At 35.0% G+C, this 26,333-nt stretch overlaps 1 protein-coding gene across 3 annotated transcripts in view; it reads right to left on the bottom strand.

The window, feature by feature from the left end:
• The window catches only part of LOC131030365 (protein WHAT'S THIS FACTOR 1 homolog, chloroplastic), a 42,253-nt gene that overhangs the window by 13,830 nt on the left and 2,090 nt on the right, over nt 1-26,333 (bottom strand). Inside the window, exons 2-5 of one of the 3 annotated variants that reach the window (XM_059216713.1) lie at nt 26,182-26,303; nt 25,867-26,002; nt 25,330-25,372; nt 24,899-25,000 (exon numbers count right to left, since the gene is read on the bottom strand). The gene's annotated coding sequence lies outside the window, so the exon portion shown is untranslated. Of the gene's footprint in view, nt 1-24,715; nt 25,001-25,329; nt 25,373-25,866; nt 26,003-26,181; nt 26,304-26,333 lie in introns of those variants that run through there. The other 2 variants (XM_057961161.2, XM_057961163.2) reach the window with 2 other exon arrangements.

The raw sequence follows: 26,333 nt of genomic DNA, 5'->3' as shown, positions 1-26,333 counted from the left end.
CAAAGAGATCATACACATATATATAAACCCGGGACCTAAACAATTAGGTCGGCCATCTAGACAATAAAACCTATTACATAACTATAAAACATGTTGGCCTGAGGCCAAACAAATATTATCCAATCCATAAGTCATCCTGAAAACACATTGAGAAATCCCAACAACACGTTACATTAAGTCAGTTCATAACCTAGATAGCATCGGACCCAATTTTGGTCCACACACGCTAAAGCAATTATCTCAATCAGTCAAGGCTCGAACATGATCACCATCAGCATCTTGAATCCCTACTAGAAGCTGCACCAACACCACTTATACATAATATCAAAAGATCTTCAACAAAGCTCTGTCGGTGAAACCCTCACCGAATCAATAAACCAAGCTTACCAGCATATAAGATAGCATTCGATCACCAAATCAATACCAACTAACTGAACATATATTAGAGTAGCATGAATAGTAGATCTAAGCCAATTCCATAAGCCAAAGCATACCGGAGTATCGGATCAACATGATCATACCAACCAGAAACCAATCATCCTACCGGGACCAACCGGATACCGGTAAACAGCCAAAGAAGCTAGTGTTGACATCAATGACAAACATCATTGCAACACATAATCAATTCCTCCAAATTGTCAATAGATAAAACCTCTCATGAACAACCCCACACTCATCCTTTCCCATGGAGAAGAACTACCACTACACATGACCAGGATAATACCCAAGATCATACCAATGCATACAATTACACTCAAGCAAACATTCAAAATCATGACACAAGGAGACCCCGTGTCAGATTTGGTGCCAATACTCAAGACCATTCTTATGATACCTCCTATCCTCATGGTCATGGCATGTATCGACCTAGACCTAGTGCTCCTCACTACAATACCATACCAAGTGGTCCATATGCAAGTTATAACTATGTCCCTTCTCCATACAAACACATCTATGATCAATATCATCCATATATGCATTATATCCCTCCTCCTTCACTGGTGGCTAGAGCATGGGACTAGCTCAAAGAGAAAAGACACCACCCAAAACTGACATGCAACAACAAATCAAGGATTTACAAAAGCAAATGGCACACATGAATACACCAAAACAATAGCACACTTGATGAAAGATATATGTCCTTACCCATTTGATAGAAGCATTCCAATGCCTCCATTTCCTCCACATTTTTTGACAACAAATTTTGATAAGTACAAAGGCAAAGGGGATCCTAAGGCACACATAAGACAATTTTTCATAGCTTGCATTGATGTAGCAGGAGAAGAAACATAATTGATGAGATTGTTCCCACAAAGCTTAGGTGAACAAGCAATGGAATGGTTCCCCCAACTTCCACCTGAAATTAAAACATGGAGTAACCTTGCAGAAGCTTTCATACAACATTTCTCATACAACATTGAAACAGATGTGTCAGTGGCTACCTTGTGTAATACTAAGCAGAAAAATGGGGAATCTTTTTCTTCATTCTTACAGTGATGGAGAGGTCTTGCTAGTCGATGCTCTTGTGATATTCCACAAAAACAAATGGTAAAAATGTTCACTCAAAACGTCAACAAGGATATTGGATATGAGCTAAGAAAAACTTGTTTGTCTACCTTCAAAGAGGTCATTGAGAAAGCAATGGCAACGGAGAAAGTCCTTATTGAACAAGGTGTCATCAAGATATTCAAGGAGAACAAAGAGGAATCAAATGGGAAAGACAAACCCCGCTTTTGGAACAAGAATAAGAACACGGTTGATGATGGGGTAGTAGATGAAAATGTTGTGAAACCTAAGATAACATTCCCCGATACAAGTTCTTCTAATATGAACAGTCAAGTGAACAATCAAAGGCAATCAAAACCTCGAAGGAAATACATTATGTTGGGAGAACCGATTGAAACAGCATTCAAGAAGTTAGTGGAAAACAAGATAATAACACTACTAGATAATCCATCGTATGAGCCAAAAGTAAAACCAAATTGGTGGAAGGATGATGAATATTGTGAGCATCACAAGAGTAAAGGGCATTTAACTAGCAATTATCATAGATTAAAGAATATCATACAAGATCTCATTGACAGAGGCAACATAGAAGTTGAGGGACACGCCTCCAATGAAGAGCATGCAATGTTTGAGGAGTCATTTCCTAAACATGACAGAGGAAAAGCCAAAACTACAGATAACCAAGCTAATTATACTAAGACGCCCTATGACTATGATTCTGCTATTAGTCACATTTCAATGGATAATCATGTTTCTACCATCATCATAAAGGACAAAGCTCCCAAAGGTTCTACCCAAAGGAGTAAGGTTGTTTTAAAAAGCATTGGACCATCTTCCTCATCCTTCAAAAATGAAACCTACGAATGTAATGTCACAACCCGTCAAGGTAAAGTCACCTTGCAAGGTGTTCCGTCCAAGACCACAGCCTCTTCATCCACCAAGAATGAGTATGACCTTACAAATCAGTTAGGGAAGACACCCACCCTCATTTCCATCCTTGAACTTTTACTCATATCTCCTGCACATAAGGTCATTCTTGATAAAACTTTGAGAGAGACCTTCGTACCCACTGATCTGAACGTGGACCAGTTTCAAGCCATGGTGGGATACTTTTTCGTTCCGCATAGCCTTACATTCATAGAAGCCGATGATGCATCTATAACCCAACCTCATAATGCACCTCTACATATTAAAGCCTTTATCTATAAACACTGAATAAAATGAGTCTTGATAGATGGAGGAGCAAGTCTAAACATTTGTACATTGAACACTATTAAACAATTGGGATATTTTGAAAACGTTGTGAATCCTACACATGCAATCACATTAAGGCATATGATGACGAAGAGCACCCATCCAAGGGAACAGTCATCTTACCTCTCAAAGTGGGGCCAGTTATGAAGGATGTGGTATGTCAAGTCCTTGATTTAGAACTCACATATAATATACTCTTGGGACGTCCATGGAATCATCAAATGAGAGCCATTCCTTCAGCATATCATCAATGTGTTGTCAAGTTCCCACTCAATGGAGTTGCAGTAATTGTTAATGATGATCCAAATCTATTCATATATTGCAATAATATGTGACCAAAATTGGAAACAATAATACCAATCAATATAGAAGCAACTCCATCAACCGCATATGTTGATCCTGAATCATTAAAACCTTCAACATCAAAACAAGGTGAGCTTAAAGGGAAATAACAGGACAAATGCATGGGCAAGTACACTCTAAATCAAACTATGTACCTAAGATAAGTAATGGATTCTCCAAAAGAGTATGGACAACCACATCCTTCTAAAAAGGTATCTATCATTACACTAAAATAGGATCCTACTATTTTCAAGAAGTGGGGTGAGATGGAAGAAGAGGACTTATACAAAATGCTTTATAAATAACCTGAAGAGGATACACAAGATCACATCAAGATACCATGTGAAAAGTATGGTAAAGGATTCAAGTTCTTACAAAAATTTGGATATGAGGGAAAGAGCCCTCTTGGATTACAAAAGAAAAGAAGAGTTGAACCATTGCAACCAGAGTTAACATTCAAAAAGCGGCACTTCAAAGGACTTGGATTTATACCCTTCAGATTAGGTACTCACAAATCTAAAGAAGCATTGCAAATCATAGACTCTAATGATCAACAAGAAAAGCGCTATTCTACAGACTCTAATGAATGGGAATGGGGTTCAGATAACTCGTCTAGTGATTATGAGCTCACTGAAACATTCAGAGAACCAGATGAACCGATGGAAGAAGAAGAGTTTAACATAAAATTCAAGGTTGGTCAAGCTACTTTATCAGACTCTACATCACAAGAAAAGAATGATAAAGAAAAAACTTCTGAAGATCCCAAACAGTTCTCGTTTCTAGGTTCTAGGCTGAAATAGCGTAGATGAAGGACTCTTGTTGTTGAATTAGCTTCTAGTGATGTCAATTTGGATTCGTTTGCGATTGAGAGAAATGAGGAGAGTGACCTCGACAATTACCTAGACATACCTGAAGACACTTGTGTCTTTACCATTACTACCACTGACTTTGAAAACATCGATGGTCTTCCCCTTGTTCATCCACAACTCATTAATTAGGACCAAAAAGGACCTTTACAACTAGACACATTTGAGAACGATGATGCTTTCATAGACTATTTGGGCATACGACATGGTCTTCTGCTCTGGGACCCTAAAGCACGATACACTATAAAACTCAATAACGTGGCATACTTTGGTGAGGGTGTTGGGCCTTCTAGTCGCAAAAACATAAAAATAAAAACAAATCATGGGTCTTATGGTGAAAACAACGTTGTAGCGTTTTCTGACCCCGAAAAAATAAAAAGAAAGGACGTATCTGAGGGTGAAAACCTCTCTGAGGTGCCCGAAGATGGAAGGCTCACCATTCTCTTGATGACATCATATGAAGAGAAATCATCCATGTTGGTGGAGGAAACCATCAAAACAAACATTGGCACAAAAGAGACTCCACATAACATATTTTTAGCAGAATCTTTAATAGAAGAAGAAAGACTGAAGTTCATAAGCTTCTTCACAAAACGACAAATCAACTTCGCATGGTCATATACAGATATGCCTGGACTAGATCCTGACTTGGTTATGCATCATTTGACAATCACACCAGGAGCAAAGCCAGTGAAACAAAAATTAAGGAAAATGCATTTGCGGGTGGCACTATTAGTGAAACTAGAACTTGAGAAACTATTGGACATTGGATTCATAAGACCAATTGATTGCCCTGAGTGGATTTCTAACTTGGTACCCATCAGCAAGCCAGATCGCAGCATCAGAATATGTACAAATTTCAGAGATATCAACAAAGTTTGTCCTAAAAACAATTTTTCGCTGCCAAATATTGACTTGACAGTGGATCTTACAACTGGTCATGCAATGTTATCTTTGATGGATGGATTCTCCCGGTACAACCAGATAATAATGGAACCTAAAGATCAACACAAAACAACATTTACCTGTTCTTGGGGAACTTTATGCTGGAATGTCATGCCCTTCGGACTAAAGAATGCAGGTGCCACATACCAAAGAGCTATTAATACCATCTTTCATGATCTCATGCATGTTATAGTGGAAGATTATGTCAATGACCTCCTCAGAAAATTATTAGAAAGAGAAACACATTTGGAAATCCTTTTAGTGGTCTTCGATCGGTTAGAAAAATACAAAGTTAGCTTAAACCCTAAGAAATGTGTCTTTGGAGTAACCTCTGGGAAGCTCCTTGGATACATTGTCTCAAAGAGAGGAATTGAAGCCGATCCAGCAAAAGTCGGAGCCATATTAGAAATACCACCACCAAATAATATCAATCAACTTTGGTCTCTACAAGGTAGACTCTAGTCTATACGAAGATTCATTACCCAACGTGTAGATAAATGTCATACTTTTCAGCACCTGCTCCACAAAAACATAAAATTCAAGTGGGATGATAAATGTCAATAGGCTTTTCAGATACTCAAAGATTATCTCCTAAATCCACCAGTTTAGATGTCATTGATTCAAGGGAAACCCTTATTGCTCTACATATCAGCTACACAAACAACGTTGGGGGCACTTCTAGCACAACAAGACAATGATGGTAAGGAAAGAGCAGTGTACTATATCAGTCATACTTTGATCGGGTATGAGCTTAATTACACACCAATTGAACATGCGTGTTTGGTCATAGTCTTTGCTTTGCCAAAATTACACCATTACATGCTCACTCACAAAACAAAGCTCGTTGCTAGGATAGATCCACTAAAATATCTTCTTAATAAGGCAACACTCACAGGAAGATTAGCTAAATGGGTTATGATCTTAAGTGAATTTAAAATTTAGTACGTTGAAAGAAAATCTATAAAAGGACAAGCTAGTGCGGATCAACTGGCAAATGCACCTATGTTTGATGATACTCCTATGACTTCAGAGTTTCCGAACGAATCCATTCTGATCGTGACACACACAAAACCTTGGCAATTATATTTTGATGGTTCATACACGTAGCATGGTGTGCTGGCATCCTCTTTATCGCACCTCAAGGGGATTCCATTCCTAAATCCTATCGATTATCGTTTCCTTGCACCAATAACATAGCAGAATATGAGGCATTAACATCAAGTTTACGAATTGCAGTTCAGTGGAAGATCCAAGAACTCCATGTTTTTGGGGACTCTCAACTTGTAATTCGTCAAGTAAATGATGACTATCAGACAAAAGATGAAAAATTATTACCTTATAAGAAAATGGTAGATGACTTCAAACAATACTTCACAGAGATAATCTTTGAGCAAATTTCAAGGGATAACAATCGAGTTGCAGATGCTATAGCTACTATTGCTTCATTGATTTATCTACCGCAGAATGAGACCCGTTGAGTTCTTGGTGGATAATATTTTGGTTCCCTCGTATGAGATCACTCCCGCTGAGATGATATGTGTTGTTGGTCCCGATACCCCTTGGTACAATGCCATTTTCACATACCTTTGCAACAATACCCTTTCCCCTGACTTTTCCAACAATCAGCATCGTACTTTCATCCGTCAATCCTCTCGCTATGTCATTTTAGTCGATGCCCTTTACCGCTTAGGTCTAGATGGCACTCTTCTTAGATGTTTAGAAAGTGATGAAGATCAGATTGCGTTACAAGAAGTTCATGAAGGAATATGTGGTGCCCATTCTAGTGGTCTGACCTTAGCCAAGAAACTTATCGGGACTAGATACTACTGGCCCACTATGGAAAAAGACTCATATCAGTTTGTCAATAAATGTAAGCAATGTCAGATTCATGGAGACCTTATTCATGCGCCAGCTCAAGAAATTCAACAGATCATGACTCCTTGGCCCTTTTGTTAGTGGGGACTCGATCTCATAAGCAAGATTCACCCTCCTTCTTCCAATGGTTATAAATTCATTATCACTGCCACAGAATATTTAATGAAATGGATTGAAGTCATTCCTCTCACCCAAGTTACTGGAAAACAGATTGCTACATTCATCCTCAACTATATTATCTATCGATATGGTGTCCCTCTTTCCATCATCATAGATAACGGACATCCCTTTAAAAATTATGATGTTCGTGAACTCTGTGATTGCTTCCATATTAACCACCACTTCTCCACTCCATACTACCCCCAAGGTAATGGTCGAGTTGAGGCATCTAACAAAACCATTCTCTGTATCCTCAAAAAGACAGTTGATGACACTGGCCGAAATTGGTATATCTAGCTCAATCTCACACTTTGGTCTTATCGCACAAGTATTTGCACACCTACTGGAGCCACTCCTTATTCACTTGTCTATGGTGTGGAAGCTATCTTGCCTATTGAGGTCAAGTTACCATCCTTATGAATTTCTTTACGCGATATAATCAACGATGAAGACTACGGGGTCTCCCGCTTACAAGAGCTAGAACTATTGGATGAGCGACGACAAACTGTTTTTAATCATCTTAAGGTTTATCAATAGAGAATGAGTCGCAGCTACAATCATAAGGTAAATCCTCATACATTTGAGGTAGGTGACTTAGTATTGAGAGAGAATCCTAAAAATCAATAGGACCGAGAAAAGAGAGGAAATTTTGAGCCCAATTGGATTGGTCCTTATGTCATCACAGTAGTCTATGGATTAGGTGCATATCAGCGCTCAACACCAAATGGAGAACCTTTAGAAGATCTGATTAACAACATGCACCTTCGCAGGTTTTACACATAGCTTTTCAGAATATCCTAATTCAAAAATACAAAAAAATATCAAAAATACAAAAAAAATCAAAAAAATAATAAAAAATTGTTACTTGGTGAAAACCTAGCAAACAAGCACCTTGTGACACAAAAAATTGAAAAAATCGAAAAAGTAAAGAGAAATAAATTCATCTAACGGTGAAAACCACTTCGGTGGCGCCCTGGGAAAGTACCATGGTGAAAACCGGGTTACTGGCGCCATGTGTAGAGACATTGCTCCTCCCTCCTTCAGGATTCAATCTCATCCTTTCACTTTGCACACACTCACAGCGTATCCATCCATAATAACTTACTCATTCCAATCATGGCTTGTTATTGATCTACCTAAGATTGGTTAGCAATTCATAATAACCTCCCTTTTCACCCTATCCTTCCATAATAAATCAAGTCCAATCTACATCTAATGATGGAAGTGGAACCCCGAGCATCGCATGTTTTGAGAAGCATCATCTTTTCATTCTTCTTTCTTTTCGCGCACAATCCGCAATAAAAGATCACTTGTATCGCCAATCCGCAATAAAAACCCATTTTTCTTCACAATAAAGTATCAATTTTATTGATTCAATCAGTTTTAGATGAGACACGAGCATTAGTCGGCTTTCAACAAATCAAATCTTTCAACAGAATTTGGTAGCAACATGGTTTCACTCAGTTTTAGATGAGACACAAGCAGCAGTGGGCTTTCAACAAATCAAATATTTCAACAGACTTTGGCAGCAACATGGTTTTTCAGCATGATCTATCCTTTATCAAGAAAACAACATTGTGACCAAATCAAACATGTTAACATACGTGGAAAGAAACAAAAATAACTTGAAGATTTCATTGTGTGTTGGTGTCAAGTCTTGGTTTTCTTTTTATTTCATCTTTTGGTGACATGTCTTTTAGCTTTTTCGGGATGTCTCTGACTAGAGATTATATCTCCAAGATGTCTTTGAATAGAAAGGAGAGGATGGGATATGTTCACCTATTGTTTTGTTGTTTATGGATTGTCTCTTAGTAATGCTATGGCGTGTCCAAGGATATGAGGACATTGTGAGTCTAGTGTGAATTGGGGCATTCCTTGTTTGCGACTGTCTGGTCTCCATACAAATAGGAACAATGACTTTCTAGGTCGAACCTATACCTCAATTGTCATAACCTATTTGCCATAATAAATCTCAATGATGATAAAGCAATAGAAGCTCTTTCAATTCCATATCTTTTATCTTCCATTCCCCTTTCGTGATTGTCCTCCATCGTAGTTCCCTGAGTCTGTGTAGCTTGTTATCACATGACTGAGTATAATGATACACCAAAAATATTTGCATTTTATGTAGTTTGCAACTGCATCATCACATATTAGCATACCTCATCTCATGCATACATATAGATATCACAATAGCATCACATCCTGCATATATCAGTGGTTAGTATCTGCATTCTCATATATAAAACATAAAATGCCAAAATAATAACACATCATGTATCTCATCATGTAAATAATCATAGCATATCATTATTATACATCCATTTACATATAGTACATTCACATTTGCATCATGAAAAACATAAAAAAAACAAAAATATATTGCATTTCATTATGTACATATTTTGCATCCATATCATAATCATCATCATAAGCATCATGGAATCATTATAAGAACATGCGTACATAAAATCCATCATTATATACAATCACACACACATAGTACACATGTATATAACTGCCGCAAGGAATGAGTCATCTCATATATATATCAAAAAATAATAAGTGTCATGATCCAATGATGTCAATATCTCATATGGCTACAAAATCACCCAAATGTGTCTACATCATCATACAAAAACTAATACAAACTGGATCCAAGAGAGCTATGACGAAGACCCTCCCTCGAAGCCAGCTAGCTTCGAAGGAATTTGAGCTCTCGAAGTCCCTACTCCAGGATCAGCCTGTCTATCCACTCCTCTATCTCCTCCTCCTGGTGGTGCAGGTGGACCCATAACCCCACCACTGGATGCTTACCTCCTATCTCTCCCTATGGTCATCGTCAGAGAGGCTCTCATGTAACTCCATTCTCTAAGATTTGGAGGAATTAATGCATAATATAGATGTCTTGTTGTTGAGGAATGAATTATGTGAGATCCAGTGAGAGGATTATGCCTCATTGTTGAGGGTGTATTTGTATATGTGAGTAAGATGAATGTGTACATTACTCTTGTTATTGTTATGCTTCCAATGGTTAAGGCTCTCACTTTATATGTTGTCTTTATGACTCATATTGTGCTTCAGTTGGTATCAGTGATGTGATTTTGGATTCATTTCATGTTGAGCCATCATGATGTTATTGTGATGTCATTTTGATTCATGTTTACCCTAAGGTATTGGTCCACAGATAGGGAGTGTGCTCTTGCATGTGTAGGACCGAGGTCGTGAGCAATAGGGTCTAAGAGGTTCCTAGAGAGGATGCTTAGGGTCTAGACCTGCCATGGAACCACATGAAGAGTATGTTTAATTTGCAAGTGATAACCATAATAATTTGATTAGTGGGTTGAGTAATTAGGAATCACATAATCAAGATAATGTCTAGTTGTTGTGCCCCACTCATAGCCCTTGAGGAGAGACTCGGGATGAGCTTGGGAAGACCATTGCGATGATAAGTCAAACTCCCTTGATTGAATCCAAGGTTGAGATGGATCCAAATGTCTATCAAGGTGTGGCTTGGCCCCTTCTTTGTGAATGTGATGACACTCTTTCCTTGCATGTGTCCATGATCCATATGTCTTGATTGTTGGTACGCCTCTGGGAGTTTATTGATTTATGATTAGCCTTGTGATGTGATTTGGTTCATTGTTATTGGTTGTTATCTATTTGTGGATGTTGAGTTGAGTTCCTTGATTGTTAGGTGTCAGCCTAGATCTAGAGTGTTAGTTGGAACCTTGTGTCATCTCCTAGCACGGCGAGTGGTTCCTTATTGGTTCCACATGGTCGAGTGGTTCGATGCCTTCTTCCATTGGGATGTTCTTCATTGGATGCTAGCGTGCGTGGATATGGATTTATATTATCTCTTCATGTTGATGGATCTTTGCAGCATAATCTATGTAATTGGGATTGATATCATGTATCTTGTATCATGAGAAAGATGTAATTGTAAAAGAAGATTATGTAACTAGTATCTCGTGAACATATGTAATAGGACTTGTAGGTTGAATTCACGATAAGATGTAATGGACTATGATTATTTTAAATAGATATTTAATGTGTATATAATTATAGATTTGAATGGAATTTAAATGATTAAGTGATGTGATGAGATTATCCCATGTGTATCTATGGTTGTGACGAGTTATTGATTATCTCTTGGGAATGATTATCAATGAGTAGCTTATAGGATGTATGGTTATTCTTTAAGGAAATGATTTAGATATGCATTAGATGATATGATCACGATAGATGATTTTAAAAGGGAATTTAGGAACATTTGATTCGATGTTTTAAATGAACCCAAGAGTTAATGGGGGTTATGCAAGATGTGCATTTGATAGCTCATAATTCTCATGATAAGAAGGAAGTAATTGAGTAGAAATTAAGTGCAATGTATGTTAATGGTATCATGATATATGAATGTGTTATTTTTAGTTAGCAATGGTGTTGAGATACCCTAGGGAATGAATGTTAATGAGATGTATTGATATTTCGCTTGTGTATTATGTTGTTAAGAATTTGGTTATGTTTTAAGTTGTTTATGCAATTCTTGGTATTTTATGATTTGTACATATTAGTAATGGTAGTTTAATATGATGCATTAGTAGATGATTTTTTTTTAAAAAATTATCTCTATTTGTTAGTTAAATTAATTATTTTCTCTAGGGCATTTTGGTGGGCATTATATGAATTATAACCCTAGAAACCAAATTGAATATTAATCATAATCATAAACCAGATTAACTCCTAACCCTTATCCTCATTAAACACTAACTAAATTGAACCCTATTTGTAAATGAACACTAAACTTGTTTTAATTGTAAACTTAAATGAAATTCTACCCTAACCTTAATAGTAAAATAAATTGAACCCAAACCTTGAACTGAATTAAACCCTAATCCTAAAACTAAACCAAATTGAATTGTAAACAAAATCAAACTCTAACATTGTACCAAATTCAACCCTCACATTAAACCAAAACAAACCCTAACCCTATCACTAAACCAAAGTGAACCCCAACCCTAAACCAAACCAAATCTAAATTATACACCAAAACTAACCTTAACACAACCAAATCTCAAAACCGTAACGCTCAATAAGATTCAACCCTAACCATACTTGTAAAATTAATTGTACCCTAATCTTAATAGTAAATCAAATTAAAAATAGACCCTAAATTTAAACATATTGAACCCTAATACTAAACCAAATTGAATTATAAACAAAATTGAATTATAACCTAACTTTAGACCATATTGAACCCCAATGCTAAAGAAGTTTCAACCTTACCACTAAACCTAACTGAACATCAAACCAAACTAAACCCCAAAATTAAACAAAATTGAATTTTAACACTAAACCAAGTTGAACGCTAACTATAAACCTAATTAAACCCTAAACCAAATTGTATTGTACCCCAAAATTAATACCAAATTGAACTATAACCATAAACCAAATTGAACTCTAAACCTAGCACTATACCAAAATAAACCCTAACCTTAATTCATATTGAACACTAACAATAAACCAAATTAAATGCCAACTATAAAACTAATTGAATCATAAACCGAATCAAAACCTAACACTAAACCAAAACAAACCCTAACACTAAACCAATGTGGACCCTAATCATAAACCAAACCAAATCCAAATCATAAACCAAATAAAACCTTAAATCAAATTGAATGTTAAACCAACCCATAACAAAATTTTGAACCATAAATCTAACCTTGCACCAAATTGAACCCTAACCCTTAACCTAATAATTTATCTTTAACTTTCACAATTTGACTCTAATAATTTATCTTAAAGTTTCACAATTTGACTCTAAACCAAATTGTACCATAATATTAACACATTACCAAATTAAACCCTAACCTTACCATTAACCCTAAACATGATTGAAAGTAAACCCAATTCAATCTTAACCATTACTAAATTATATTTAAACTATTTTAACCCTTACTCTAATTTTATATCTAATAAAAATCATGCCACTAAAAATTATTATTAAATTATAAACCAAAACAAAATTACACCCTAACCCTAAGACTAAATCAAATTGAACCATATTGAGGTGTACACCTAAACATAATTAAAGATTTTTTAAAAAATCAAACTTTACCCTAAACCTAATTGAACACCATAATGTTTTTTTAATTAATTTATTTTTCTTATATATTCAAATTCCAAATCCTATTAGCTTGTATATCTTAACTTTAATTTATATAAAGTACGCCAAGAGTATCGAGCAATTTATTTCCATTTAATCAAATTTTTAAATGTAGCATATAGAAAGGAAAAAAAATGCCTTGAGACTCTCGGCGTACTTTATATAGATTAAACTTAAGATATATAAGCTAGTATATTTTGATGATCAATTGCGTACTCTTCCCTCATGCTTCTATTCATACCTTTGAGGACATAGTGATTCTTACATTGACCATTTCCTATTAATATTGAGCTTATAGTCGTGATTACCAAATAGTTATAGTTTAAGCAAGGAGAAAATGCTCCAAAGATCAATTCTTATGTATTTATGCCAAACAATTCTATCCGATATGATTTATCAATTTCCAAATAGTATATTCAAAAGTTATGTTTGAATAGTGTCCCTACCATGAGAAAATTAATGTTTTTTAAAACTTACAATTTGTTTCAATATCAATGTGGTAATGCACATAATTATAAAATTAAATTCTTAGATAAAACTTCCTACAACATGACACCTCTAATAGTTCTCTTTCATCTCCATAAGTTTAACAAAAAATAGATATAGGGGTTGAAGGTGGATTCCAACACATGTATGGTAAACCAAATAAGGTCATTGTCATCAATGGGTCTCATGCCAATAGTATTAATCTTAAACCAAAAGAATAAAAAAGTTTTACTAGATCAAAGGATCCCCCATAGTATTGATAGAACTACATTTACATTATCAAATTATCACTTTATCTCCAATGCAAATAGTTTATAGATGTATAACCAATGCATCTAGGCATTTGAGTTCCCTCTCGGAAATTCTATAAATTTGAGTCCTCTCACCCTATTTGGATATCTACTTCTTCCATAGTCTTATTCTAGTGAAGTTTCTATATTATATTCCATTATCATTTCCTTATTCTATATATTTGACCTCTCATCATATCAAACCTATTATCATGTTATTGGTTTAATAAGCAATAACATTTCTACATCAAATGAGAAAATCAAGTGGAGCAAGGTGCACTCTAATTCAATTTAATCTGAAAAGAAAGAAGGATTTTAGGCGAAGTTATTGTGTGTTTATTTTATTTATCTTCTATATTATTTGCCTTGAATCTTTTCTTGTTTTCATTTTGGCACACCTTGTGGTAACCTCGTCCCAATTTTAGCCTCTATTCGTGATTTTTTTCAATATCTTTCATCGCAAGTTCTATCTTGAGGCTTTCAACTGTGATTAAACAATTATTTATTCTAGATCTATGTCTCCAATCTATGTTAGGGCAACCTTTTCCAATATCACAGTTCCTTTGTTCCTAGTTTAAGTGCCCTTATTTCATGGATCAGTTCCCTTTATCCATATATCAACACCAATGTTTCATATATCAGTGCCCTTGTTTCATATATCAATGCCCTTGTATCATATACTAGCAGCCATGTTTCATATATCATTGCACCTATTTCATAGATCAATGCCCTTATTTCATATATTTGTGCCCATATTTCATATATTAGTGCACCTATTTCATGGATTAGCGCCCTTGCTTCATAGATTAGCGCTCTTGTTGCATATAGAGGCACCTATGGTCTATGCTATTATTTTGATCATCTAGGGTTTTTAGGGTTTTGATAATATCTTGTGTCTAGGTGTGCATCTGTATGTCTCTCTAGCAATTTGTTTATGTAGGTGGTTTAATCTAGTTTTATATAAATTAGGATTTTCTTGAGGTTTCTAAATTTTTGCAAACCTTAGTGTTTCTTTGGGAGTTTTCTACTAATCTATCATTTATAAGTTCCTTGTGGCTTTTTTTAAATCTCTCCTAACTTGTGTTTGTAACATCTAAGTGTTTTCCTTTATTTATCACTTTGTTTTGGATGTTTTTTAAGGTTTTTGATCAAACAACATTTCTATGTTCTAAAAAAACATTTATGTAAAGTATATTGTAGTTTGTATTTTTATTTCTTAGTTTAGTGCCATTGTTTCCCAAAATAGTACTTCTATTGCATAGAATAGCGTATTTGGTGCCTCTATTGCACACAAAAATGCCTCTACTACACAAAACAATGCCTCTATTTCACAAGCCTATTGTGTTGCATAGAATGACACGTGTTTCACAAAACAACCCCTAAATAGGCAATTTAATTAAATCGAGCATAACTTTTGCATAACATATCATATTTTCAAAATTCAAAAAACATTAGAAATCTACTTTGACACTTTACACAATGGTTTAAATGGTTTTTGCAAATATTGTTCTAAAGATTAGGTACACAATCAAATTAAGTCTTTCTTTTTCAACAAAAATGTTTATCTTTTCATATCAAATCATTTTTCAATGATTTTTTTAAATATATCATAAGGAATCCATTCCTTCAATAAATTTTTGTTTTATATATCCTATTTGGTGTGTTTTTTCACAATTGAAAATAGATTTAAAATTTACCTTTCACATTTAGATTTGGGATCTAAAATGAACAAGTGTCTTTTAATCCCCAAGATTACCTTATGTATGCTCTCTCTTGGTGCCTTAGAGAGATCTTAAGGATAAAATATAATTGATATTGTTTTCTTGTTTAGAGGGCTTTCCTAGGAATTTCATCACCCTAGAGGATGACCGTAACTCTTGTGTTATGGTAGACTATAAAGAGAGGGGGGTGAATTGAAAGACATGCCTCTTGGAAGTAGAATATTGTCAGATATGACTAGGCCTCTTTAGTGTCATAAATTGTATAACTTAAAACTTTTACATTATTTGGCACATATCTTAGAGTGCTTTCCCCTAGATAATTTTAAGCATGTTTGTGCTCTATGCTACCCTATAATTTTGTTGCTAACACTACAACTTTATAGTCATCAAACACAAAATTCTAGATTAGGCCCTATGTTTTGGACCCCAACACATTGTTTCCTCTTTTTTTGGCTCTCTTTTGAGTGGACTAGGGTGCCCAATACCCTAGTCCCTCCAAAAGGGGCCCCAAATTTGAATATTTATGAGTGTTGGCCTCCATCGTTTCTGATCCAATCTTGATCTTTGCATTTGATCATTACTTGTTGACCTAAATTTCATAGTGCCCAACTTTTGTACCACCCTTACCCTTAGATTGCTAGATGATGAATCTTTAAAACAAAGAGTTGAAGAATTAGAGAAATTAGATGAGAATATATTTTTCGCAATCTATCATCAAAATTCAGAAAGAAGACAACAAAACATGCGACATGATAGAAATTTACGACTTGAACATTCAAGAAGGACGGCATGATTCTCCTCTGTGACAATAAATTCAAAGAGCAAGGAAAACTAAAGGTCAGATGGCTAAGCCCATACTATATCAACAATATACTCCAAATAGGAGTCCAAAAGAACTTTGAACACTAGATGGAACAAAATTACAATCCTATGTTAATGGAGCAAGGTGGAATAAAGCATTACCATCAACCTCTTAATAGTTAAAGTAAAATGATTCAAATGTCCTTAGGACAAGACATTGTTTTTGTAAGGAAGTCAAGATCGCAAAACAACTTCCTACACTAATCTTGAGAGGAGGGTAATGCAAAAACTTTTTAGATCATTACAACAATTAAATAGAAATAGCACAATAGCATTCATACTATAACACACTGATTTATGCGGTGAAAATGCTTTCGAGAGAAAAACCCCACACACCAAAAGTTGTCCAATATATTATTCGGAAATCAATAACAAATTACAATATACTTACTGAGCAAACTTCTCACAAGAGTATCACCAACCAGAGATTTGAAAGAAACTCAATAGCTAAAAGACTTTCACACAACCTCAATCTCATGCACCTCGTATATAGGAGATACAATACATGAAACTATCAAACGGTATTACAAAACCATGGGCTAAAACCACCCAATAAAGTAGCACCCATCTTATATGCAATCCAAGATGCCCTATGATGTGTCAAAACATACATCAACATGTGTACCTCCCTCTTACAACTCATTCATGTGTCCAACACATTTTTACATTTCTCATTTCAAGAGACCCAACTTACAAAGGCCATAACTTTTGAACTGGGTGTTTGATTAACCAATTGTTTGAAGTGTCGAAAAGTTTGCAATGTGATCTATCAAGCTATAACTTGGTGCGCAGATTATGGACACTTTTAGGCCATTTCAAGGCCTCTAAAGCCTTCAAATTTGACTTTGAAACTTTTGCTCACCATTTTCAGAAACAAAAACTTTAATATCTTTGAATCTAGACATGATCTTGCAGGGGGAATTTATCAACATGCTTATTTAGCCAATCTAAAGTTTTAGGGGAAGTTTCGAACCAATTAACCAATTCGTGCTCAACTGAAAACTTACTATAAATAGTAACTTTATGTATATGCAAGGTTGAGACACAATTTTCCTAACACTTTTGAAAGTGGGGATGGTGTTACCAAGGAATACAATAGAATTGAGATACAAGAGTACAAAAACATACTATAAACCACCACAAGAAGGTTGTGGAGCTCCAAGCTGATAAGTTACATAAAAGACACGTACTTTGTAAGGGACACGTATTAATAGAAGAATATGTGTATAAAGTAGAATAGAATGTAATTGAAGAGGTAGTGAGAGAATCTACGCAGGTGATATATATATATATATATATATATATATATATATATATATATATATATATATATATATAGCAAGAAGATTATATGAAAATAGATATATAATAAATAAGATATGTAATGAAATGATGGAAATGTAATATAAAATATATCAATATACAATAATTTCTCAACATTTATTTATGATGTTATGGATTGTCATTTGACTTCTGTGTATATGTTATTATGATATCTTGTCTAATTTTTCACTATAACTTAATGTCTAAGTCCTCTCCTACTAAGTCTAGGGTGTGAATAAAATTGCTGAGAACATGTGTTAGCAAGGAGACAATCCCCCTCTTCATAACAAGTCCCCAAGTATTAAAAAATCAACTACCTTTGCATCTTCATTAACTATTTATATCAAAAGCTTATGTCTTACATAAGTGGTCATGTGTTTGTCAAAGGAACAAATATTTATTGTTAGTCTAAATAGCAAGGTCAATCTTATTTACATGATGATAGGTTTTTATGGTTGTAGGTAGAGCTTTGAATATGGGAAGACAAATTAAAAAGGCCAAGTGTAAATTAAGTTGATAGCTTTTTGGAAAACGTATGCATGACCTCAGAACTACCTAGTGTATCAAAGGAATGTTCAATGTTAATGGTTCAAGAAAACATGTGTATTCAGTACACATTACATACAAAATCATCAAAGAGTATGACATTAAGTACATCAAATACTACACAACATATTGAAAGAATGTGTCTTTAAAGAATGGACAATATTGGTTTATACCTATAATAGACTTTTACATCTCTACGATAAGTCCAAGATTATTATATATGGACAAGAATGAACCAAATGAATATGAACACAAATGAAAAAGACAACAAATTGAATATACATAATTGTGAAGAACCTATTAAATCATGAGAAATGTATGTTAGTGAATATAGTTCTCCAAAAATGTTATAAAATCTAAAACAAAGTGGGTTGTAAACAATGAAAGGAAGTTATATAGCTATCATATACTATATATGAGTTTAGAATACAAAGTCCAATTGAAACAACTCATGCATGAAAGCTTCTTACTTTTAATGGATTTTCACAAATGTGCAAGAGAATAAGAGACTTCCATCTACTTCAAAAACTTTTTGACAAAATATAATCATCATCTTTGTAAGATCTTTAGGCAATAATGAAACATAGAAGATTGGGACCTTTTGTATAAAGTAGTTGTTTAACCTTTGAGAAGACCTAAAGAATTTGGCATTGGAAAGTAGTTGCATCATAAATTTTATGACATATCATGCATAAAAAGGAAAGTGGCTAAATTGATGTGAATATAAAATGAGAAGATTTGAAGCAAACATGCCTTAATTGAATAGGTTGTGAGAGTTCGAATTGGTGATGGAAGATGAAGTATAAATGATGTAACACACATAATTGATCAAAGTTTGCAAGGCAAACATAACTCATTCAAAATGAGCATGTGAAAGAGTTCATGCATGAACCCTACTAAAGTACTCATGGGATCTTCCCTTTTCGTTGAGCATTTTATTGGTAGGATTTTTACTCCTTTCTCATTGAGTTGTTTTTTTGTGGCCATTAATGATAACATTATGGGGTGCCCATTAATGTCACTCAATTTTATTATATAAATGACAACATTAGAAGCGATGGGGTTATTATCATATTTCATGTATGTTTTATTTTCATGCCTACTTTTGATGGCTAAGAATGATGCAAAGTGACTTTTATATGACTAGGGTGTATCATAGGTGAAAGTAAATGCTTGTATAATGATACAATTATGCATCCTTCAATATGATAATATTTAAGCACATTTTGATTAAATCTACCTTTATAAAATTGTAATATAGGACCTTCCATCTTTGTGATGGTTGTTTTCTTCTCTAACAATGATACAACTATCCATCAATATGGTAATATTTAAGTACATTTTGCTTAAATCTTCTTTTTATAAAATTGTAATATAAGGCCTTTCATCTTTGTGATAGTTACTTTATTTTCTCATACAATAATGCTACAATAAACTAATACAATATGGACAATTCGATATATATTTACAATATTTAAAAACTTCCCATTTATAGCTAGACTAGATGTATGATACAAGATTAATAGTTAAGATTAATCAAAATTTAAATTTGAAATTTGAAATTTTTGAGGATATAAAAATGGTTGTCGACAATGACATGCTAGAAAAAGGATATGTACTTTAAATAAAATTTGGAGTGATTGACGGAGTAAAACTTAGTTCCTTGCAACAAGCAGATCATCACAACTAGCAATAGCAACTCATATGGCAGGCACCACAACCCAAGCTTGTACAATTTTATCCCCAAGATTGTAAAGAAGTTGTATTTTTTAGTCTTCATCTTTAATCTCTTGATTTTATTGATATTCCAAATCTCGAAATAGCCATCTAATTGGTTGCATTTGCAAGTGAATCTAAAGCATAAAATTACATTTAGACAAAACAATTCCAAGGTGGCATGTTGGTGTAATTATTTATTCATCTTGGATATAATTACACTTTACTTAAGTTTACTTAGGTACATGCATAACATTGTAGTTTGCATATGAGACACTTAAGGAGATGTGCATTCATTGGGAGTGTATGCAGGAGAGTTTCCACCTTTTGTGGTGTGATATTGTTATTGCTTTATCATATCCACTTATTGTGGAGTGATAATTCCACCTTCGGTGGGTGATCCACCTCATATGGAATATTTTATTATTTCTCCTACCTACCCTTGCATCTCATTGAACCACATGTCATGATTGTGTGCTCACATATCCATATAGCCTTGCCTTTATAAGCAGGCTCATATACTTTGTATACAATTCTTGATGATCCAGTTGATCAGTATTTTCATCTTGATTAGAATACAGTTTATTCTTATCAATCTATTTTGTCTCTCTATTGTGCTATTCATTGTGTCCTAGATCTTGGCTATTTTCAACAAATTCTCACATGGCATTTCAAGTTTCAACCAATCCACCCCACTTGTATTACTAAACATATTAACAAATGCCTTGTACCCTTCCTCCATCAACGTATTAGCAGAGACCGGACATCTGCATTACTTTTTTATTTTGAGTTCTAGCTCTTGATTTTTATGATAAAAAGGAACAACAAAAATATCCTCGGATCTCAAGGAAGAAAAAAATGGCGAGCATAGCGCAAAAGAGAAGGGTAGAAGCGGAAGGCGACAAATGTGAATCAGAAGACGTTGGCAAGGAAACCATTATTGATGTCACAACAGAGGTCGAAGATGACATCAATATTCTACACGAGCAAGCAATTATATGCAAGTTCTTCAAACTTAGGGCTTCCAAAGAGGAAATCAAAAAATGGATCAAGGATGAATGGCGCGCGGATGTTATCATCAAATTCTTGTCGAAGCAATTCTTCATCACAATTTTCACATATGGGGCCAATAAACTTACGGTTGTCAATGCAGGATTATGGCAAATGAAAGGCGCTCCTTTGTATATCCAACAGTGGTATGAAAATTTTGATCCATCCAAACTGCACCCCACAAATCATCCTGTATGGATTAGATTATACAATCTACCACTATTGTATTGGGCAAAGGATTGTCTGGTGAAAATTGGCTAGACTTTGGGGGCCCTAATCAGTATTGATTTAAATATGATTGATGGCGACTTGGGGAAATTTGTTCGAATTCAAAACACGCCAATTAAGATGATTCCCAAAACCCTATCCTTAATGGTCAATAACCATAAATGGGTTCAAGAAATTCAGATAGAAGAAGACAAATTCTTCTGCTTAAAATGTCAATCTAGAAAACACAAGGAGATCGATTGCCCTCAGAAGCCTAAAGTTAAAAAAGCATGGCGCCCTATTAATCAAAAGAACAAAACACAGGATTGTCAAAAGCCTGAACAATATGAGGCTTTGAAGGTAGCCCCTTCATTGCCTACACTAGCGATTGAAGCCGCCCCGAAATATACTCAGCATGCTCATGAACTTACAAACACCGGGTCCAAGGGGGATGCATCAAAAGATGAACTTTATGGGGATGAACTAGATGTCATTAAAGAAAGATCCATTTTGCAAACTGCAAAGCAATCATGTCTGAAGCCGAAGGCTAACAAAAAACACAAAGGGAGGAGATCTCTTAAGGAACTCAGGGAGCTGGAGGCAAAGGAAAAGAAATTCACCAGCATCACAAAATTCCTGGCTAGTACCAAGGGGGGTAAGGCCTCCCTTGGGAAGCAATGAGGATACTATCTTGGAATGTCAGGGGTTTAGGGGCCCTTGCCAAGCAACGCATGGTGAAGCATCAACTACAAATTTTCACCAGACATGGTTTTTTAACAAGAAACAAAGCTTTCTAAGACAAATGGTGAACGGTTTTTAACATATTGCGAAGGATGGAATGGTTTGTTTGTGCAAGCTATAGGTTCGGCTGGTGGTATTGGTATTTTATGGAGGAATAGAGAATTATCAAGTCCCTTATTAGAGGCACACCCTAATTGGATGGCTATGAAAGCTTTTAGCATGTCCTTAAACTTGGATTTCATTGGGATTTATATTTACGGGCCTATCAAAACTGAGGAGAAATAGAGAATTTAGTGTCAGATCATTGATTTCATCAATCTGTAGAGGCACAGCAAGTTGATTCTAGGAGGAGACTTCAATTCGATTTTAGATGTATCTGAGAAGCTAGGAGGTAATAATCGCATCACTCAAGGAATGGACTTCCAGAACTTTGTATAGAACTCGGGGCTTATGGACATCAGCACCGAAAATGGCATATATACTTGGCCAATCGGAGGAGGGATTTCCTGAACATCTCCGAAACACTGGATAGGTTTCTCATCTCCCCTGAATGGATATAGGATGGTTCCTCTGTCAGGGCAAAAATTACGCCATGTTCCATCTCTGACCACTTTCCAATCGAATTGCATATTGAAGGTAACACGCACAACATTAAGACATGCTTTAAATTTGAGAATATGTGGTGGAGAGACCGAACATTAATATCACTACTGGAATCATGGTGGATGGAGGCCAAATTTGGGGGATCAATTAGCTTCAAGATTCACAAGAAATTAGAGCATATTAAAATGACGCTAAAGGACCGAAACAAAAATGTTTTTAACTAACCCCAACTGTGGGAGACGTCCAGCCGTCCCCGGGACGGATTGGGGACATCCCAACTGTCCCCGAGACATACGGATGTCCCCCATGGCTGGGGCAAACGTCCCCCCATTTCTGAGACGTCCCCAGCAAATTCCCACATTTTGGGGACAAAGGGGAAACGTCCCCTGGTCATCCCCAAGTCCCCGAAACATCCCCGAGAACGGGAGGGGGGTTTTCAAGTCGAGGACGCATCCCCGGGTTACATAGGTAATTTTTCCTCTCAAGACATGAATTCTATAGAAAGGGGCAATTCCAATGATTTTTAAATTTTAAAGATTCTTTAATTTATATCCTAACAACCAAGTTTCTCAAAACTCGCTATATTTGAATGTCTTGATCCAGCAAATTGACTTTGCTGATTTGCCACGTGATTTGAGTCACCTCGGTAACTATTTGGCGAGTAATTGGAAATCTTGCAATTATGTTGAAGTAGAAAATTGGAAATACTGTTCACTTGGTAATATTGGAAACAAAACTAAAGATGCAAGTACCACTTGTTCTAATATATCTCCCTACCTACTAAGGAAAATAGGTTAGGCTCATTATTGGCATCCTCAAGCTTCACTCCACAAACATCAGCAATGTCTTCTCTACAAGGAAATATTATCATAACAGCTAAGCTCATTCCTAAAAGTAATCACGGGTTCTGTATCACCCCAGTCTAGATAACCCGAATTTATGTTCACTGGACATTTTTGACAATATATCATAATCATACAAGAGGCAACGATCCTCTACTCAAATCCTGCCTTATGTGGCATACCTCTGATGCATGTTAACTTATTAATGGTAGCTTCATATGCTACTCAAATTTGTTCCAGTAAAAGCTCATGAATCAAATATTTTGTGTAAATGTATATGTTGTACATTGTCATATCTATATAATCTTTGGTGTAAGATGTGACACTGGTTTCTCTGTATTAAAGTTGAATATATTGAGTTGCATCTAGCATTCTCTGAGCTCACATTTTATTTGATGCTAGGTTTTATGTTTACTTTTTGTATTTTAATTATTTTTGGACAAGATTTTCTAGAAACGCACCTAAGGAGTTTCTATGCATAGCATGGACTTCTTTTGGCACAGAAGCCACATCAAAGGAGTATCTATACCACCAAAGTTGCAGTGTTTTGCACTCATTTTCAAATATCAAGAAACCCAAGCATATGGCATGAACATTCGCCAACCTCACTAGTGCACCCCAGGTCCCATTGGAAGTAAGACATTGTTTAATCAAAATATGAAATGCTAATTTGAAACTCTAAAGAGACCAAATGGAGTGCATAAGCTTCTTGTAAATCTCCCCTTGAAAAAGTTTGAGAAGCACATTTAAAAACCTTTCTATAAAGTCTTATAAACAAATGAGAGATCAACTTAACATATCTTCATTTTGCATAGATATTTATATGTTCCTTTTCAAAAATAATGAATACTTCATAGCAGAGGTACTTAATAGCTCTGTTAAAGATAGAGAAGAGACATCATGCACAGATCTGCTTGTTCATAATTAATTTTAAAAAGTAGTTAAGGCAGTGGTCAGCTTGGCATGAATAACACGAAATGAAATAAGACACCAAATGAGCGCATGAAGATAAATTTTGTCTGCACCAAGACACCAAACCGGCCCATGAAGATAAATCTTCTCAACAACAAGACACCAAATAAGCCCATAAATATAAATTTTCTTCCGAGTCACCCATTAAATTGCACGAGTAGCTTTAGAAAAACGCAAATCATTTAGCAATCAGCTGAACGGAATATAACTCAGAAACTGAAAAAACAATTTCATATCCTACTTGCACAATCAGTCCTTCAAAATCTATAGATGAACATAAATATCGTCTGGAATTTCTTTGATATGTAGAAAAAAAATTAACAAATTTAAAGCCACAACTGGAAGGTCCATAAAATCTGCAGGCATTCAGTTCCAATATCAAAAATATTATAAAGTTGAATGTGACCTTTGAAGAAAGACATACCATCAGTTAGAAGTAGAAAACAATGTTAATGAGAAATGTGTTCAACTAAATCAAATGCCCATGACATTCGGGGTCCTCCGTACAATATGCGAGAGCCCAGTCCTAAATTGCAGTTACAGAGAATCAGGAAAAATTCTGTGTTGTTGATTAAAGATCATATATAGTTCAGAAACATCATTTTTCTCAATTATTTTTTGTTTCTGCCTCTTGAGAGGACAACGAGACTTCAAAGAGAGGAATGCAAATCAGTGTTGCAAAAAATTATTTTCATTAGGACATTTATTAGAGACCAAAAACAACTTAATGTATCTCAAAAATGATGTTTAGATTCTGAAATATGTTATTGTCTACCAGGTAATTTAATCATTTGGCAACAGAAATAAAAAATTTCATTGTTAATCAGACTCCTGGCTAAGTCAAAATATTCATACCTTCACAATCTGAGTACTTGCAGAGCCTGTTTCGTATCTTCTTCTGCAAAATGGGAAAAAGTCATGCATCTTGCAATTAGAAAGAATGGCATACTTAGAGCTTACATACCTCATCAGAGTTGCAAGAGAAAATTTTCATCCAGGACATTTATTAGAGACCAAAAGCAACTCAATGTATCCAAAATAGTGTTTAGATTGTAGAATCTGAAGTTGTCTATGAGATTTTTTAATCATTTGGCAAAAAAAAAGAAGTATTCATTGTTAATGAAATAGCAGCAAAAAACTTTCTCAGCAATAAATAGGCAGACCAAAAGAAAGATTTTTCAATTAGTTGAGATTTGATCAGGAAAAAAATCAGGTTAGGGTTAGGTTTAGGGGAAAACCAGAAAAAATTGCTGCTGATATCATTGGGAAAAAAAAAAAAAAAAATTGCAATTTAAAGAAGAAACAGCCACCTTATGACGCACCAATTAATCCCAATTCAAAAACAAATTCTGCTACTGTGAATGAAACTAATATAAGTCAAAATATTAATACCTTTCTACTCCAGGAGAACTTGCGGAGCCCATTTAGTAATTTCTGCTGCAAAATGGTGAAAAATCATGCATCTGCAATCAGAAAGAATGACATCCCTGGACCTTTTATTCTGAAAAGATCAGAAATTTCTTCTCCTCTGCAATAAAAAATTATTATAATAGCTAAGCTCATCCCCAAAAGTAATCACGAGTTCTGTATCACTCCGTTCAAGATAACACTAATTTGCGTCCATACGATGTTTTCAGTAATGTAATAATCAAATAAAACTTTAAGAGGCAATGTTCCTCTACTCGAGCTCTACCCAATAAGGTATACCTCTTATGCATGTTATATTTTTAATGGTAGGCTTCATGTTCTGCTGAAAATTGTTCCAGTACAACATCATTAATTGGATGAGTACTAGTGACGCCCATTTGTATTTTCATTTGTATTTTCAGCTGCAAAATGGTAAAAAATCATGAATCATA

Source organism: Cryptomeria japonica, chromosome 2 (genome assembly GCF_030272615.1).
Source record: "Cryptomeria japonica chromosome 2, Sugi_1.0, whole genome shotgun sequence".
Lineage (NCBI taxonomy): Eukaryota > Viridiplantae > Streptophyta > Pinopsida > Cupressales > Cupressaceae > Cryptomeria > Cryptomeria japonica.
Note: the sequence above shows the minus strand (reverse complement) of the source record. Positions and strands in the feature narration are given on the sequence as shown.